Source organism: Sinocyclocheilus grahami, unplaced genomic scaffold, assembly GCF_001515645.1.
Source record: "Sinocyclocheilus grahami isolate Dianchi unplaced genomic scaffold, SAMN03320097.WGS_v1.1 scaffold68.1, whole genome shotgun sequence".
Lineage (NCBI taxonomy): Eukaryota > Metazoa > Chordata > Actinopteri > Cypriniformes > Cyprinidae > Sinocyclocheilus > Sinocyclocheilus grahami.
Genome location: NW_015505247.1, coordinates 435,164 through 451,149, shown reverse-complemented (window position 1 = coordinate 451,149; position 15,986 = coordinate 435,164). Strand labels below are relative to the sequence as shown.

General features: G+C 36.7%; 1 long non-coding RNA gene and 1 pseudogene across 1 annotated transcript; one reads left to right on the top strand and one right to left on the bottom strand.

The window, feature by feature from the left end:
• LOC107585237 (methionine aminopeptidase 1-like) overlaps positions 1-11,827 on the top strand; it is a 15,457-nt pseudogene extending 3,630 nt beyond the window's left edge.
• A 131-nt stretch (positions 11,828-11,958) lies between these two features.
• On the bottom strand, positions 11,959-12,651 carry LOC107585238 (uncharacterized). The gene is made up of 3 exons (XR_001609220.1): positions 12,462-12,651; positions 12,269-12,370; positions 11,959-12,221 (listed from the first exon to the last, which is right to left on the bottom strand). It is a non-coding gene; the product is annotated as an uncharacterized lncRNA (long non-coding RNA).
• Between the last annotated feature and the right edge of the window lie 3,335 nt (positions 12,652-15,986).

The following is a 15,986-nucleotide window of genomic DNA, read 5'->3' as shown; positions in this document are numbered from 1 at the left end:
CATCATTTGGATGTTTTCATGTCTGGGAAAAATGTGGGATTCAACGAGTTAAAATGCGTTTTAAACAAAGTCAAGTGGTTTTCATTACCAATTTTACTCTTAGTAATTTAATAATGTAATCAATTTCATAATTTAAAAGTTTAGTGCAGAAGTATCGAATCGGTATCGATATCGACGATACTGCCTTGAAAAATATCGGTATCGTATCGAAAACAAAATAAGGGGTATTGCCCATCCCTACGTCATACCAGTGTTTAAAGGCCTATGCTCAAAATATGCTGTTTAAGTAGACAGGCACGTTACGTTTTGAGACAACTGCTTGGACTGTAGCACCTGTGGCTGGGCAGATCTGCTGTCCTGCTTGCTGAGTTGAGAGGCTGATATGATGACTGGGTGCTGCCAAGGACAAAATATCTGATTTGACATTCCACCAATTCCATCTGATTCAAAAGTTCACCCTTATTAGATGAGCCGCTGTAACTCACCCTCATGTAATTCTAAACCTGTATGAATTTCGCTTCTGTGTTTTTATTTTCTTATACTGTTAGTCAATTGTGTTTGATGTAGTTCGGACCCTGACATTCTTGAGAATATCCTCTTGTATGTTCCACAGAAGAAAGTAAGTCATGCATGAGTTTTTATTTTTGAGCGAACTCTCCGTGTGATATTATAAAATGGTACAGAGGTTTGTGATGTATTATATGGGAAATTTTCATCATACTTTCTTTCTAATTGTGCTGAAGTATACGCGTCAATCAACTATGTTTATGTACTCCTTATTCAAATAGGAAGTTGGAGCAGGAGATACCAAAAGGTTTTTCTTTTTTTATAAAATAGCCAATAGCCTTTAGATTACATCACGGTTGTGAACCTTGATTTATTGCTTATTTATTATTAAGTGGAATATTTTCATTCGATGCAAGATCGTCACTTGTCATCAATGTTTTATCTGTTTCTTGGAACAGAGTCTTAATGAATTATGAATTTAAAGTATTAAAATTAATTTTAAGTAAATGCTAAAATATACACAACGTTCAAATATTTGGGGTTGGTAAGACTTTTTAATGTTTTTGAAAAAGACTTGGTGAGACTTATGCTCACGAAGGCTGCATTTATTCGATCCAAATACCATAAACAGTAATATTATTAATGATGTCTTATTATAATTAAAAATAACTTTTCTCTTTTAATATATGTTCAAATGTAATTTATTTTTGTGATTGCAAAGCAGTCTTCAGGTTCACACGATCCTTCAGAAATCATTCTCACGTGCTGATGTGCTGCTCCAAAAAAATAATGTTAAAAATGGTTGTGCTGCTTAATATTTTGTGTGGAAACTATCTTTTCAGGCTTGTTTGATGAATAGAAAGTTCAAAAGGACAGCGTTTATTTTAAATATAAATCTTTTGTAACATTATTAATGTAAATATTGTCTTGTCTCAATTGAATGCATCCTTGTTGTATCAAAGTAATATTTTCATTCAAAAAACATTTGAACTGTAGTGTAGTTTCGTACATTAACATATAAATGCCTTAACTAACAGGCATTACATTTTATTGGCTCTTTGAGAAGTGAGTTGTTTGCGTAATTTGAGGGTTTTTTTTATGTTTTCAGGAATGTTTCAAAGGCAGCTGGGCCACCCACAAACTGCTCCACAAAAAAGCAAGTATGTGTGTTTTATTCAGTCTCAGTGTTGAGTAATATTCACTTCTGCATTTATATTTTGTATGTGGTATACAAATCATGTCTTGCATATTAATGCCATCATATCCGGCTATAATGGTGCAAATGGTACACTACCAGTCAAAAGTTTGGTATAATCAAGATTTTTTGGATGTTTTTGAATGCTTGCCAAGGCTACATTTATTAAATACAGTAAAATATGGCAATATTGTAAAAAATTATAACAATTTAAAAACTTTTCTCTTATAATATTTAATAATAATTTTATAATTATTATTATATATTTTAAAACAATTTATTCCTGTGATGGCAAAGCTAAATTTTCAGCAGCTATTATTCCAGTCTTCAGTGTCACATGACCCTTCAGAAATCATCCTAATATGTTGATTTGGTGCTCAATTTATTATTATCAATGTTGATAACAGTTGTGCAGCTTTATAATTTTATGGAAACTGATCTTTTTTTGTTTTAGTTGTTAAGATTATTTGACTACAAAGTTCGAGAGAACAGCATTTATTTGAAATATAAATCTTTTTTAAAGGGGTCATTATGATGCTATTTCAAATTTTCCTTTCTCTTTGGAGTGTTACAAGCTCTTGGTGCATAAAGAAGATCTGTAAAGTTGCAAAGACTAAAGTCTCAAATCCAAAGAGATATTCTTTATAAAAGTTCAGAGTCAGCCACGCTTACTTAAAACGGCTCGTTCTAACACACCCCCACATATCTACGTCACGATCTGGGTAGATTTGCATAACGCAGCCCAAATGTTCACGCAAAGAAAGAAGGCGTAACTTTTATTCTCGCTGTAGTATTGTTGTTGCCGCCACCATGTCGTGAAGGCACTGTGTGTTTCGTTGTGAAAGCGAAACTACTTTGTTTGGCCTTCCAAAAGAGGACTATATGGCTTCGTCATGCCTGGAGCTGATCCGTGCTGGTCGCTGAGGAAATACATCAACATTGTGCTGTGGATCACCGGATCGGCTTTCACCGTGGAAGAAGCGGAGTCCAGCCTGGGGTCGTCACATGGTTGCCGCAACCCCTCCGGACGACCCTTTGAGTCTCCGGGCCCCGGCTTTCACACAGTAGAAAAGTGATGTATTGAAAAAGCCAGAAAAAAGTTTTAGAATTTTTATCATATGTTAATGTAAAAACTCTTGTGTATTATACCTTGTGTTTGTTTGTATGCTGGTTTTTATTGTATTTGTTATACTTGTATTTTTTAAATAGTTTTTGCCATGAAAATAGCCTTAGATGCTGACATGGCATTAAATAAATATATACTATACTATTGAAAAAGCCTAATGTCTTCAAAAGCATCCAGTGGTTAGGTCAGGACTCAGGAGTGTGTGCCTATCTTTAGGACTTCTTTGTGAGAGCGTGTGTGTGATGGTCCTGAAGTCACCTTATACACGTTTCCATTTACCTCTGTGTGTGTTTGGGGGGTGGGCTGCTGCTGTGTGTGTCTGAAGCTCTTCTCTCGCTCTCTGCAGCTGCAGAGGTTGGGTTGTTGGCAGGTACGAAGTCCCGCCGCTTCCCATGTGTGTTGTCCTCTTGTTTTAACCATGTTACAGGGAGCAGTTTGCTCCACATTGGGTGTGTGACTGTATTTTTGTGAATGAGTGTGTCTGTGTAGCATGGCTCTGTCTGTTTCTGCATGGCTGATGTAGTTAATCAGCTGGGGCTAGAGGTGGGCGATATTGTTGTATTTGTATCTATAGATTTTGTTGGGAATTCAATAAAAAAATGGGTGAGCGTTTAAACTCTGGGCTGTTAGTTTTATATATATATTTTGCACATCTTGCTCTGTCTTTTCCTTCACTCTGAATTCCTTTGTTGCGTGTAAATAAAGCAGTTGTGCCAGTTGATAGCAATGCAAATGTATCTATAATGGTGCAAATGGTACACTACCAGTCAAAAGTTTGGTATAATCAAGATTTTTTGGATGTTTTTGAATGCTTGCCAAGGCTACATTTATTAAATACAGTAAAATATGGCAATATTGTAAAAAATTATAACAATTTAAAATAACTTTTCTCTTATAATATTTAATAATAATTTTATAATTATTATTATATATTTTAAAACAATTTATTCCTGTGATGGCAAAGCTAAATTTTCAGCAGCTATTATTCCAGTCTTCAGTGTCACATGACCCTTCAGAAATCATCCTAATATGTTGATTTGGTGCTCAATTTATTATTATCAATGTTGATAACAGTTGTGCAGCTTTATAATTTTATGGAAACTGATCTTTTTTTGTTTTAGTTGTTAAGATTATTTGACTACAAAGTTCGAGAGAACAGCATTTATTTGAAATATAAATCTTTTTTAAAGGGGTCATTATGATGCTATTTCACATTTTCCTTTCTCTTTGAAGTGTTACAAGCTCTTGGTGCATAAAGAAGATCTGTAAAGTTGCAAAGACTAAAGTCTCAAATCCAAAGAGATATTCTTTATAAAAGTTCAGAGTCAGCCACGCTTACTTAAAACGGCTCGTTCTAACACACCCCCACATATCTACGTCACGATCTGGGTAGATTTGCATAACGCAGCCCAAATGTTCACGCAAAGAAAGAAGGCGTAACTTTTATTCTCGCTGTAGTATTGTTGTTGCTGCCACCATGTCATGAAGGCACTGTGTGAAGGCTACTTTGTTTGGCCTTCCAAAAGAGGACTATATGACTTCGTCATGCCTGGAGCTGATCCGTGCTGGTCGCTGAGGAAATACATCAACATTGTGCTGTGGATCACCGGATCGGCTTTCACCGTGGAAGAAGCGGAGTCCAGCCTGGGGTCGTCACATGGTTGCCGCAACCCCTCCGGACGACCCTTAATCGAATCCGCCGACCGCGCCGTTCTCAAGCCCACCGGCCTCCGCTCACTCTAGCCGCTCACTCTAGCACACCGGCCTCCACTCAATCTAGCCGCTAATTCTAGCCCACCGGCCTCCGCTCACTCTAGGCTGCTGTGTGTAACGCTGGGTTTCGTTGTGAAAGCGAAACTACTTTGTTTGGCCTTCCAAAAATGGACACGACTAGAAATTTAGTGGTTAAGTTGTATTTACAACACTGTTCCAGAACCCTTCAACCCAAATATTCAGATGTGTGCAGCACATTTTATGGAGGACTGTTTCCTGATCCTGGTAGAGTAGACTACAATGCTGGCTCGCAGACTGTAAGCACATTTTTTATATTTAAAGAGTTTATATTTTTTATATTTAAAGCGAGTTTTTTGGGCAGTGTAGAGTAGGGCTTGTTGTTTGTAATTTCTCCGATCACAAATGCAGACATGGTTTTGTGTTTACGCGGCGCAATGCAACATGTAAAAAGACTGTATAAGTCATTATAATCCATAATTTTGTCCCCACTGGATGCAACAAATGCCTTTTTATAATGGGTTTTCATGTTTTTGAATCGTCGCTCCGGCCTGACAGGGTATCATCACAATATGGTAAGGGGCGTAACATTTCCGTCACACGCTTGAGGTATTCGGCCAATCATAATACACTGGATAGCTGGCCAATCACAGCACACCTTGCTTTTCAAATCGACGCGTTTCAGAAAGGCGGGGGCATAGAGGAGAAACATTAATGTTCAGTATGTGGAAAATAATGTGTTTTTTTTAACCTTAAACCGCATAAACACATTTCATTACACCAAATACACCAAATAATGTTCTGTTTAGCAACATCATATGACCCCTTTAAGAATATAAATGGCTTAAAGGTCTCTTGATCAAAATGAATGATTACTTGCTGAATAATAAAAGTATTAATTTCTTGTAATTCAAGTATTAAAAGTATTCATTTCTTGGTAGTGTATGATGGTTTTCACATTAAACATTAAGCAACAAAAAACGGTTTTCAACATTGATAAGAAATATTTTTTGAGCAGCAAATTGGCATATTAAAATAATTTTTGAAGGATCATATATTGACATTGGAGTAATGACAGCTTAAAAAATTCAGCCTTACAATCACAGGAACAAGTTAGATTTTATAATATATTACAATAGACAATTAGTCTCTTATGATGAGGATAAGAGACTTATTTCAACAACATACAATTTTTTTAATTCTTGCAAACCTGACCGGTAGGGTATATCAAATCTGTCTTCACTGTCACACGATATATATATATATATATATCGCCCAGCCCTAGCAGGAACTGTCCGTGATTACGTCATTGCCAAACTGTCATGTCCCAGACCTCACTGGATCAGCAACCGTGTGTGTGTGTGTGTGTGTTATCTGTAAGAAGTGGGTGTGTTGTCTTTATTAGCTGACTGGAAACCGTGCTGTTGAGATTCTGTTGTGGTAAAGGTCAATAGGCAGAGCTAGTCCTTATATTTGAGTGATAGTAAGATGCTTTTGTGGGTAGATGGGTGTCTGTGTATTTTACTACTCACCAATTCATCACTGCTTGCAGGAATGTCAGAGTCAGAGCAGACCATGAAAGGGACGTCTCAGATTAAGATCCTCAATGCTGAAGAGATTGAGGGCATGAGAGTTGTGTGCAAGGTAAACCAACATAACATATTATAACTTTGTATGAAGAATAATAACTGTGAAATGTAACAGTTGAAGTTTTGGGTGTTGTGAGAGCCATTTTCTGCCTCGATTTGAACACTGATTGTTCTGCCACAGTTTGTTCTGCTATCAATTTCTAATTTAAGTAGTCATTTAAATGTTAGGTGTAAGGGAACCCCAGAAAAACACTTAATTACACTAGATAAATTCACAATGTATGCAAATATGCTGAAAAATTGTCTAGTGGGATGGTAGCCTGTCAAGTCTATCACAAGACACACAAAAAAGATTTGAATTGTTAAATATAAAGACAATATTTGTTTTGTTTAGCTGGCTCGAGAAGTCCTTGACATTGCTGCCCTGATGGTGAAACCTGGAGTGACGACGGAAGAGATCGACCATGCAGTGCATTTGGTAAACTTTCACAGCCTTTTTTCTTTTTCTAATCTAAATATTGCAAAGTAGTAGTCTGATCAGTGCAGAGTGTTTAAATACAGATTATCTAAGGGAAATGTGAAATTGCTTATGCATTCAGATGAAAAAAAAATCTTTTTTTATTTGCTCTAAATCAGTGGTTCTCAACCTTTTTGACTCCAAGGCCCACTTTGTCCAAGAGTCCCTCCTATTTAAGCTATACATCTGGTACTTTTGTTATAATAAAAAGGAAATAATTCAATAATATGTTCCTAGTTTAATTTTTTACATCTTTGTTGTAGCATTTTTTTAGCACTTTAATTAACTTTGTTAATGTAACTAAATTGAAATAATTTTAAAGGGGACATATGATGCGATTTCAAGTTTTCCTTTCTCTTTGGAGTGTTACGAGCTGATTGTGCATAGATAAGATCCCTGAAGTTGCAAAGACTAAAGTCTCAAAACCAAAGAGATATTCTTTATCAAAGTTAAGACTCTGCCACGCCCCCCTAAAATGGCTCGTTCTAACACGCCCCCACATAATCTACCTCACTGTGTGGAAATATTTGCATAATGCCACACAAATGTGCACGCAAAGAAAGAAGGCGTGGTTTCAGTAACCGCAGTTAGTGTTGAAACGGCATGTCAGGGAGACGCTGTGTGTTTCAGTGCGAAAGCAAAAGCACTTTATTTGGCCTTCCAGAAGTAGATGCATTTAGGAATCTTTAAGATTACTTACAACAGAACAGCAATGCATTTTATGGACGACCGTTTCGTGAACCTAGGAGAGGAGGTAATTCTGACTTTGCTATGACAATCTGGCGCTTCTGAATCAGCTACTGTTTTGTTATTAGTTTAAGTATTTGCTATTGACTGTTCAAATGCGGAGTTTTGCGCATCGTGTGTGTGTGCGAGTGCTCGAGAGCGAGAGACATCACAGTGGAGTCAGCTGTCTTAACTGCGTGTGCTGCAAACACATTCATCACTGTGTCTGTCACGCGACTCTGTTCCCCTTTCGGGCTCTGTTTTTACATTTATTTTGAAAGCTGAAGCTCGCGATTATGCTCGGGGGCGTTACATTTCTGACGAGTGCTTGCGGTGTTCGCCAATCACAATGCACTGGGTCAGCTGGCCAATCAGAGCAGACTGCACTTGTCGGAAGGAGGGACTTTGTAGAAAACAAAGCGTTTGAGAGAGGCGGGGCATATTGGACTTATAATAATGTACAGTATTTGAAAAATTATGTTTTTTGAACATTAAAGCGTGTCAACATATTCTGTTACACCAAATACACAAAATAATGATCTTTAAAAAAGCATCATATAACCCCTTTAAGACATTTTGGGGTTCTCCTTTGGAAGTTTGCCAAGGCCTCCTTGTGGGCTTCTGGTTGAGAGCCACTGCTGTAAAGGTCATGGTTCAAGTTGGAATAATGTTTTCTAGTTTTACTTCTGGGAAAAATTTTTATAATTTGGACAATTTTTGATGACTATTTTTTGACTGTGTGTGTATATATAATAAACGCTTGGAATTTTTTAAAATTCTACTGTCATTGTCATTTGAGCAGGACAGCCTGTATGAATGTTGATGCTAATGGCAAACGATTTGTCCATACTTGTTGGTTAAGGCATGTACAGCGAGGAACTGCTATCCCTCACCTCTGAACTACTACAACTTTCCCAAGTCCTGCTGCACCTCTGTCAATGAAGTCATCTGTCATGGGATACCTGACCGCCGTCCCCTCCAGGATGAGGACATACTGAATAGTATGTATCAGCATACAGTAGTATATGAATGCATCTTCCTTGCAAGACTTTTATGGGATATCTGGTTTTTGCCCTCAAGAGGGCTGTTATAGAATAACACACTCCCTCTATATTGACATTATATTTCATATTTCAGTCAGTCCAGATGTCAGATAGACAGTCACTGGACATTTTAGATTTGTGTGAGACTGATTTTTCCACATGTTCACATTTCTGTGAATGCATTGGCTTGTTCTTGCAGAACTCTGTCCAGACTGATGTTTTTTTCCTTCTGCTCAGTTTAGGTCCCATTGTCAAAATGCCATATTATTAAAGCTGTTTATTCTTGTTACTGTCATAATAGATAAGCAAAAGAAACAAATGACCAGTGACATGTAGATCTCTTTATTCCTTGCTACATGTTTTGTCATTGGTCAATGGCCACCTTAATTTAAATATCATAGGCTACAGCAACAATAAACTGAGAACTACTTCTATTTACATTTAATGCCAAATTTACACTAAACAGACCTTATACTGAAGGCAAGATCCAGAGCCAGATGGAATCTGCAGCCTTTTTTTTTTTTTTTTGCTTTTGCACAGATTGTGAAAGTCTGTGCAATGGGTTTCTGTTAAATGACGAGTAATTTTCTCATAATAGTAGCTGAAAGCATAATCATATTTTGTGTCGGTTTGTGTAGTTTTCTACAGAGTTCTGAGTAACATATGCAGAAATAATCTTCAGACTTAAGGAAAATTGCACTAAATGTTACATGTTCACTTGGCTAATCATATGTAATTTTTTTCCCCCTGTAGTCGACATAACAGTTTACCACAATGGTTACCATGGGGATCTGAATGAAACCTTTTTCGTGGGTGAAGTAGATGAGGGAGCCAAGAGATTGGTTCAGACCACTTATGAATGTCTAATGCAAGCCATCGACTCTGGTGAGTATGAAAGCACATGCAAACAACTAAACCATTCAACAGACTCCATGTGATTTGAGTTTGATTCATTTTTGTTGGGCTATTTATGTAGTGTACAGTGTATTTGTGTGATGTACACTAATGATCTTTAGAGGGCAGACTTGTACAGAGGGATATCTTTGTTGTGACCTGAAGAAGGTTGTTTCTGTCTTGTGTCTAGTGAAGCCTGGTATCCGTTATCGTGAGCTGGGAAACATCATCCAGAAACACGCGCAGGCAAGCAGTTTCTCTGTGGTACGGAGCTATTGTGGCCACGGCATTCACAAACTGTTCCACACGGCACCAAACGTACCGCACTATGCCAGTGAGTAACATCTTGTCAAAAAGACACCGTCTGAATGATACAAGCATTGAGCACTGAGATGTAATTGAACCTGCAGAAAGCTTGTACACTTAAAGCTTGTACTGTCCTTGTTTTATATGTCTTTACAGAGAATAAAGCAGTAGGAGTGATGAAACCTGGCCATGTGTTCACTATTGAGCCCATGATCTGCGAAGGTAGAAGACAACTCACAAAACAATTTCCTTAAATCTTAATTGTGCACTTATTGTTTAGAATTTTATATATATATATATATATATAAGAAAGTAATTTTTAAAAATAGGGCTGTCAAAATTAACGCATTCAAACATGCAATTGTTTTGTTCATTTACTCTACCCTTCAAAGCTTTAGGGTCAGTAAGATTTTGATTTTGTAAATAATTAATACTTTTATCCAGCAAGTATGTATTAAATTGTGACATAGTGTTCCTGTGGCTCAGCAGCGCAAAATGTCGTGGGTTCAATTCCCAGGGAACACGCATACTGGTAAAAAATGTATAGCCTGAATGCACTGCAAGTCGCTTTGGATAAAAGCGTCTGCTAAATGCATAAATTATTATAATTATTAAATCGATCAGAAGTGAGAGGCATGTATGTTACAAAAGATATACCTTTGTAATAAATACTGTTCTTTTGAACCTTCTATTTGTTGAAGAGTCCTGAAAAGAGAATATCTTATGGTTTCCCAAAAATATTAAGCCATTTGGTGCTCAAATTAATCAATTAAACTGTTTTCAAAATTGATAAGAAGAAATGTGCTTGAGCAGCAAATCAGCACATTAGAATGATTTCTGAAGGATCATGTGACACTGAAGACTGGAGTAATGATGCTGAAAATGCAGCTTTGCCTTCAAATGAATAAATTACATTTTAAAATATATTCAAATAGAAAACAGTTTTTCTATTGTAAAAAATATTTTGCAATATTACTGATTTTACTGTATTCCTGTTCAAATAAATGCAGTCTTGGTGAGCATAAGAGACTTATGAAAAAAATATTTTTCAAACCCCAAACATTTGAAAAGTAGTGTAAAACAAAACTTTACTTTTTTTTTTTTATGCTCAGTGTTCCTGTGTATCATGCGCACAAACTGCTCGACCTGACAATTGCACATGCAAGTTTTCTTCTTTTAACATATACTGTTAACTATACAAATGTGAGATTTGATGATTAAATATTGTAATCAATTGAATATTTAAGAGTCTTTGCTCTGTGCAGGTGGCTGGCAAGATGAGACGTGGCCAGATGGTTGGACTGCAGTCACTCGTGACGGTAAACGCTCGGCACAGTTTGAGCACACGCTCCTCGTGACGGAGACAGGCTGTGAAATCCTCACACGTCGCCTTGAGGATAATGGCCGTGCTCACTTCTTGTCCCAAATGTAGGATGGTGGGGTCATACGAGCCCTATTCTGCAGTGGAGGAAACAACAGCTCCGCCCCATATCACCAATCAGCCAATCACACAGTGGTTCTCTGTTGGGCAGGAGACGATTGGCCACGTGGCCGTGACAATGGATTTGGGCAGGAGGTGGAGAATTATTAACTTCTGAATGTGTCACCTGACAGTCACATTAATCAGCTTGGATCTGAGTACATTCAAAGGCACTGGCCTTTAACCTGGTTACAGTGCCGCCACACTCTGTCTACATGGCAAAGGTATCTGTGTGAGTGGTTTTGCGTGTGTGCACCTGTGTGTTTGAGAGAGAGCGCGCTGACTGTGTGAGGTTTGCTTTCTCAGTCTGCTTCAGTGTGTTTGTCTGCCTGGCTCGTTGCAGTGTACCGTGTTTTTGTTAGCCATTGTTGGGGTTTGAGATGCAACGAGTGGATGTGATAAAACACTGGAGTCGCTCCAAATCTTGATTGATATATGAAAACTCTTTATAGCTAAAAGAGTGCCTCGTAACGTTATTGAACATTGTATAAATGTTTTTCATGAACTTCTTCCAGTGTCTTGTTTGAGTGACTGTCTATGAACACCTAGTGTCCTTTCACTGCAGTCATCCTTAGTCAATGAAAAGATGATTTTTGTTTGTCTTTGGTTGTTTAATGCCACTTAAAGAGCAATGCAAAAAGCAGTTGCAGGCCTCTTTGTCTGTTTGAAGCATCTCATGAAATCAGTTTCAGTATTCAAGCTGAATTAAAGTATATTTTCTCCTTTTATTTTTTGTGATTTAAAAAAATTTTTTTTTTTAATTTTTGTAATTTACAACAAATGCCAAACATCAGATAATCATCACAAATGAAAGAAATTTCAGCAGTGACTTATGAAAGCAACTGAAAAGATCATCCAAGAGATTCATCTGTATTGAATTCTTGTTTGTTTTTGATGAAACATAATTCACTTTTTAGCCAGGCATAAGATTCGTTCCATCACTTCAGTTCTTTCTACACCTTTCAGAAATAGTTACAGTGCTTTAAAGTAGTTTTGAGTGTGTCTGCGGTAAGTCTGAGCAATCTGTTCCCATCCGATTGTCTCAAACTGTGGCGTAGAAGTTGAGTGGAGATTAAATGATTGGATATATTCAGTATGCATCGAATGCTGTAAGATAAGGGGTTTAACCTGAGGTAAAAAAGTGAGAAATGTACCATTGTCCAGTCTTCATGAGGTTGATAGCATCATTGGTCTGCTCCAGGTCCATTTTGTGGGTTATAAAGTAGTCGAGCTTTATTTTGCCAGTCATGTAGTCACTAACCACCTTTTTCACATAAATGGAAATGAATACATGCACAGGCATGTGCTCTCAAAGCCATAGAAAGCATTAACTGACAGCTGGTTTACCTCCTAATAGGGTTCCCTTCCAGGTTTTCCCAGATATGAGTTGAATTTGTCGTGCTGAAAAGTCTACATCAGTATAGCCAACCAAAATACTCATACCCCAACCTTTTACACAGGACTCCAGTGCAGTTTTCTGAGGTCAAAAACATATTAAATTCACACACACAAAAAATTCAAGTACTGAAAGCTTTTAAATGAGTTAAAGTGAGACTCAAGTGAGAAATCCACTCCTCCATTGGTCATTTCTGCCAGTACTTCAGAGATGGGTTTATTATATGCCTTCGGATCCAGAAAATCAGTGGCACCAAAGACCTTTGCCTTCTCAAACTTCTGCTCATTAATATCCACAGCAAAGATGCGAGAGGCTCCAGCGTTTTTACAGCCCATGACTGCAGCCAGACCTACTGCACCCAGTCCAAACACTGCACACACTGAGCCTGGTGTAACCTTCACACAAATGAGTTACTAGTGTAAGGCACCTTAATATTCACCTTACCGTTCAAGACACAACTATTTGAACACTTAAATTGCAAACTCACATTATTAAAAATTTATGAATTTTCTTGAAAAATGGCATCTGCACTTTTTTTTGTCTTATTTTTGCCTTCTCCATTAAAAATTCTAGTGGCAACATATGCACTCGAATAATTAGCATGCAGTACTAACCTCGGCCACCAGGTGACAATATCAGTATGTCGAAATATAAAGCATTTGAATAGTGTAATTACAAGAAGTTTTTGAAAATCTTAAGACAAAATGTTATGTAATGTTAGACAGTCTTCTAATGCGGCAAATCTCCCAAGTTAAAAGTTGTTCACCCAAAAATAAAAAAAATTCTCATAATTTAGGCTGCGTTTACACTCAAATATTCAAAAACATACTCAATAATGCAATCAAGACTTTTGAGAGGAATTGATACTAGTCTCGCATAATCAGACCTTCAGACTGACGGCTGAAGGTCTGGAATCCATGGCAGTTTTCACTGACCAAGGCCCGTCCATGAGGCCGTTTGACCGACATGTCAAACAAACAATCACAGTTCGTTTCGTTCATCGTCACGTTTCGGGGCGTGGAAATGTCGCCACAATAACAGTATAAAACTCGTATTTTAAAGATTCTATGCCGCGAACTTTACATTTTTACATTGAAAATCCAGTTGATCCTGATAATCACAAGTTGTCACAGCTGTAAACACGATGGCTTTCTTCTTTCATGAAGGGGTTTGGTGTCACGGCATCTTTGTTTCCAGGCGGAACGTTAAAGAACGCGACACACACGTCTCCCGGAAATCCTGTATAATTCAACCAATCTGATGACGACTTCGAAACTCCTGAAGTGTTTCCACTTTTGTGTGCCATATGCATCAGACGTTTAGCCAGCGGTCCGTGGGTGTGACGTCTGAGGCTGAGACTAAGTTGATACATAATTCAGTCATTTATCGTACTGTGTGTTTAAAGTAATATCTGATATATTAATTAATGGAAAAAAAGAAAAGAAAGAAAACTCAAATAAGGCTTAATTCTTTGACTTGACCTTGAAAATGAAATGCTTTTGTGGCAAACATGGAAACAAGCAGGAAGGATGAACAAATGAGATGGACTAACCAAGATACAATTATATAAAAAAAAATTAAATAAATATATATATATTTTTTGGAGAGTGCTATTGATTCTGTCAAAGATACTAATCATACAAACAAGGCAGACATCAACTGTGCTGACTTTGTGTAAATATTAAATGTATAACTTGACTGTATTGTTTCTTTAAAGGATAGGACATGAGGCATAGAGACCATCCTGGCCAGCCATCGTCTTTAAGAGGATTTGGGCTCAAAGTTAATTTGCTTGATTTGTTCATTAATAGTGAAAGAGAACTCTCATTCAGAGAACAAAAAGAGAACACTCATACAGAGATGAAAGCCCCTTATCCCAATACACACACACACACACACACCTGTAAACAGGTGTTCAAAACTGTTATCTCCTTATCTCAATTTACTATTCTAAGCCAATAATACCGATTTATATTATGAATAGGTCTGATTTGGTTGGAAATTTTAGATTTACATCATTCATCCTTGCTATTTATATCAAAAGTTTTCCTCTGTCCTTTTCTTCAAGTAATTTTAAATGCAAAGACTTTGGCCTCAGTTAATGAATTACACAAAAAGAAAAATATCATGTTACATTTTTACCATATTACCTAAAAGTGACCCAAAAGACATAATCTGCCAATAAATGCCAACACTGAAAAATTAGGCAGAATAACTGAAAGAAATTACATCCATGCATCTTCATGATTTTCAAATGGGTCACATACAGTATCAAGGTCAGCAGATGAGGTGTGTGTGTGCATGCCATGTGAGACAACATGAGAGTCTAGGAGTCTATCTGAACTGAACACTGTGTCCTGGACTGAAGTACTAGTTGTAACTAACGCGTATTTACTGTATGTTACGAAATTTAACAAAATGTTAATGACTAAATAAAAAGTAGGTCAGTACACTTAAATCAAATGGTGATATATGGACGTCTGTGAATATTAAACGCAAAAAGACTATTTCAAAATTAATTCACACTCGTCTTGCGTCTTTGTGGTCTCTGTTTTCCTTTATCTTTCTGTATTCCTGTTAGTGAGTTTCTCGTGTAACCCATTGTTGACATGAGAAACACAAACATTTTGGCCCCCTCCAGAATCATGAAAACTGCTCCAAGTTCAAGTATAACACTCTCTAGCGTCCCAGTGTGGACTGCATGCTGTGAATGTGCAAAATGGTGGCAGATAGAAAGCGCCTCAAAAGCGTTCTGATTGGCTAAACAATGAATCACTCTTTATTTTATAAATATCACTTTTTAAGACAGTTGTGCTGCCTAATATTATTGTGGAAACAGTTATATATATATTTTTTATCCTTTGATGAATAGAAGTATTAATTAATTATGAATTAATTGATGAATAAAAGTATTATGTATCAAAGTTTCCACAAAAATATTAAGCAGCATAACTGTTTTCAGCATTGATAACAATGAAACTGTTTCGTGAGCAGTAAATCAGCATATTAGAATGATTTCTGAAGGATCATGTGATACAGAAGTCTCAAATTCAACTTTGCATCACAGAAATAATTTAAATTTTTAAATATGTTTAAACAATTATTTTAAATTGTAATATTTCAAAATATTACTGTTTTTACTGTATTTTAAATTGAATAAATGCAGCCTTGGTGAACATAAGAGACTTCTTTCAAAAACATTTTAAAAAGCTAATAATTAGATAAGATAATAATTTAAAAAAAGATTTTTTTAAATAATAAAAACAAATCTGTTGTGGTCTGGTATTGCTTAATTATATTGACATGTTTGCAGTACACGCTCTTAAAAATAAAGGTAGGCTACTTTATTGGCATCTAGATCCATGAAAAAACTTTAACATCCATGGAACCTTTCAAATGCACAAAAGTTTCTTTATAGTGAAAAATTATTCTTCAGATTACTAAAATGTTCTTCAAGTTCACACTAAAAAAAACTG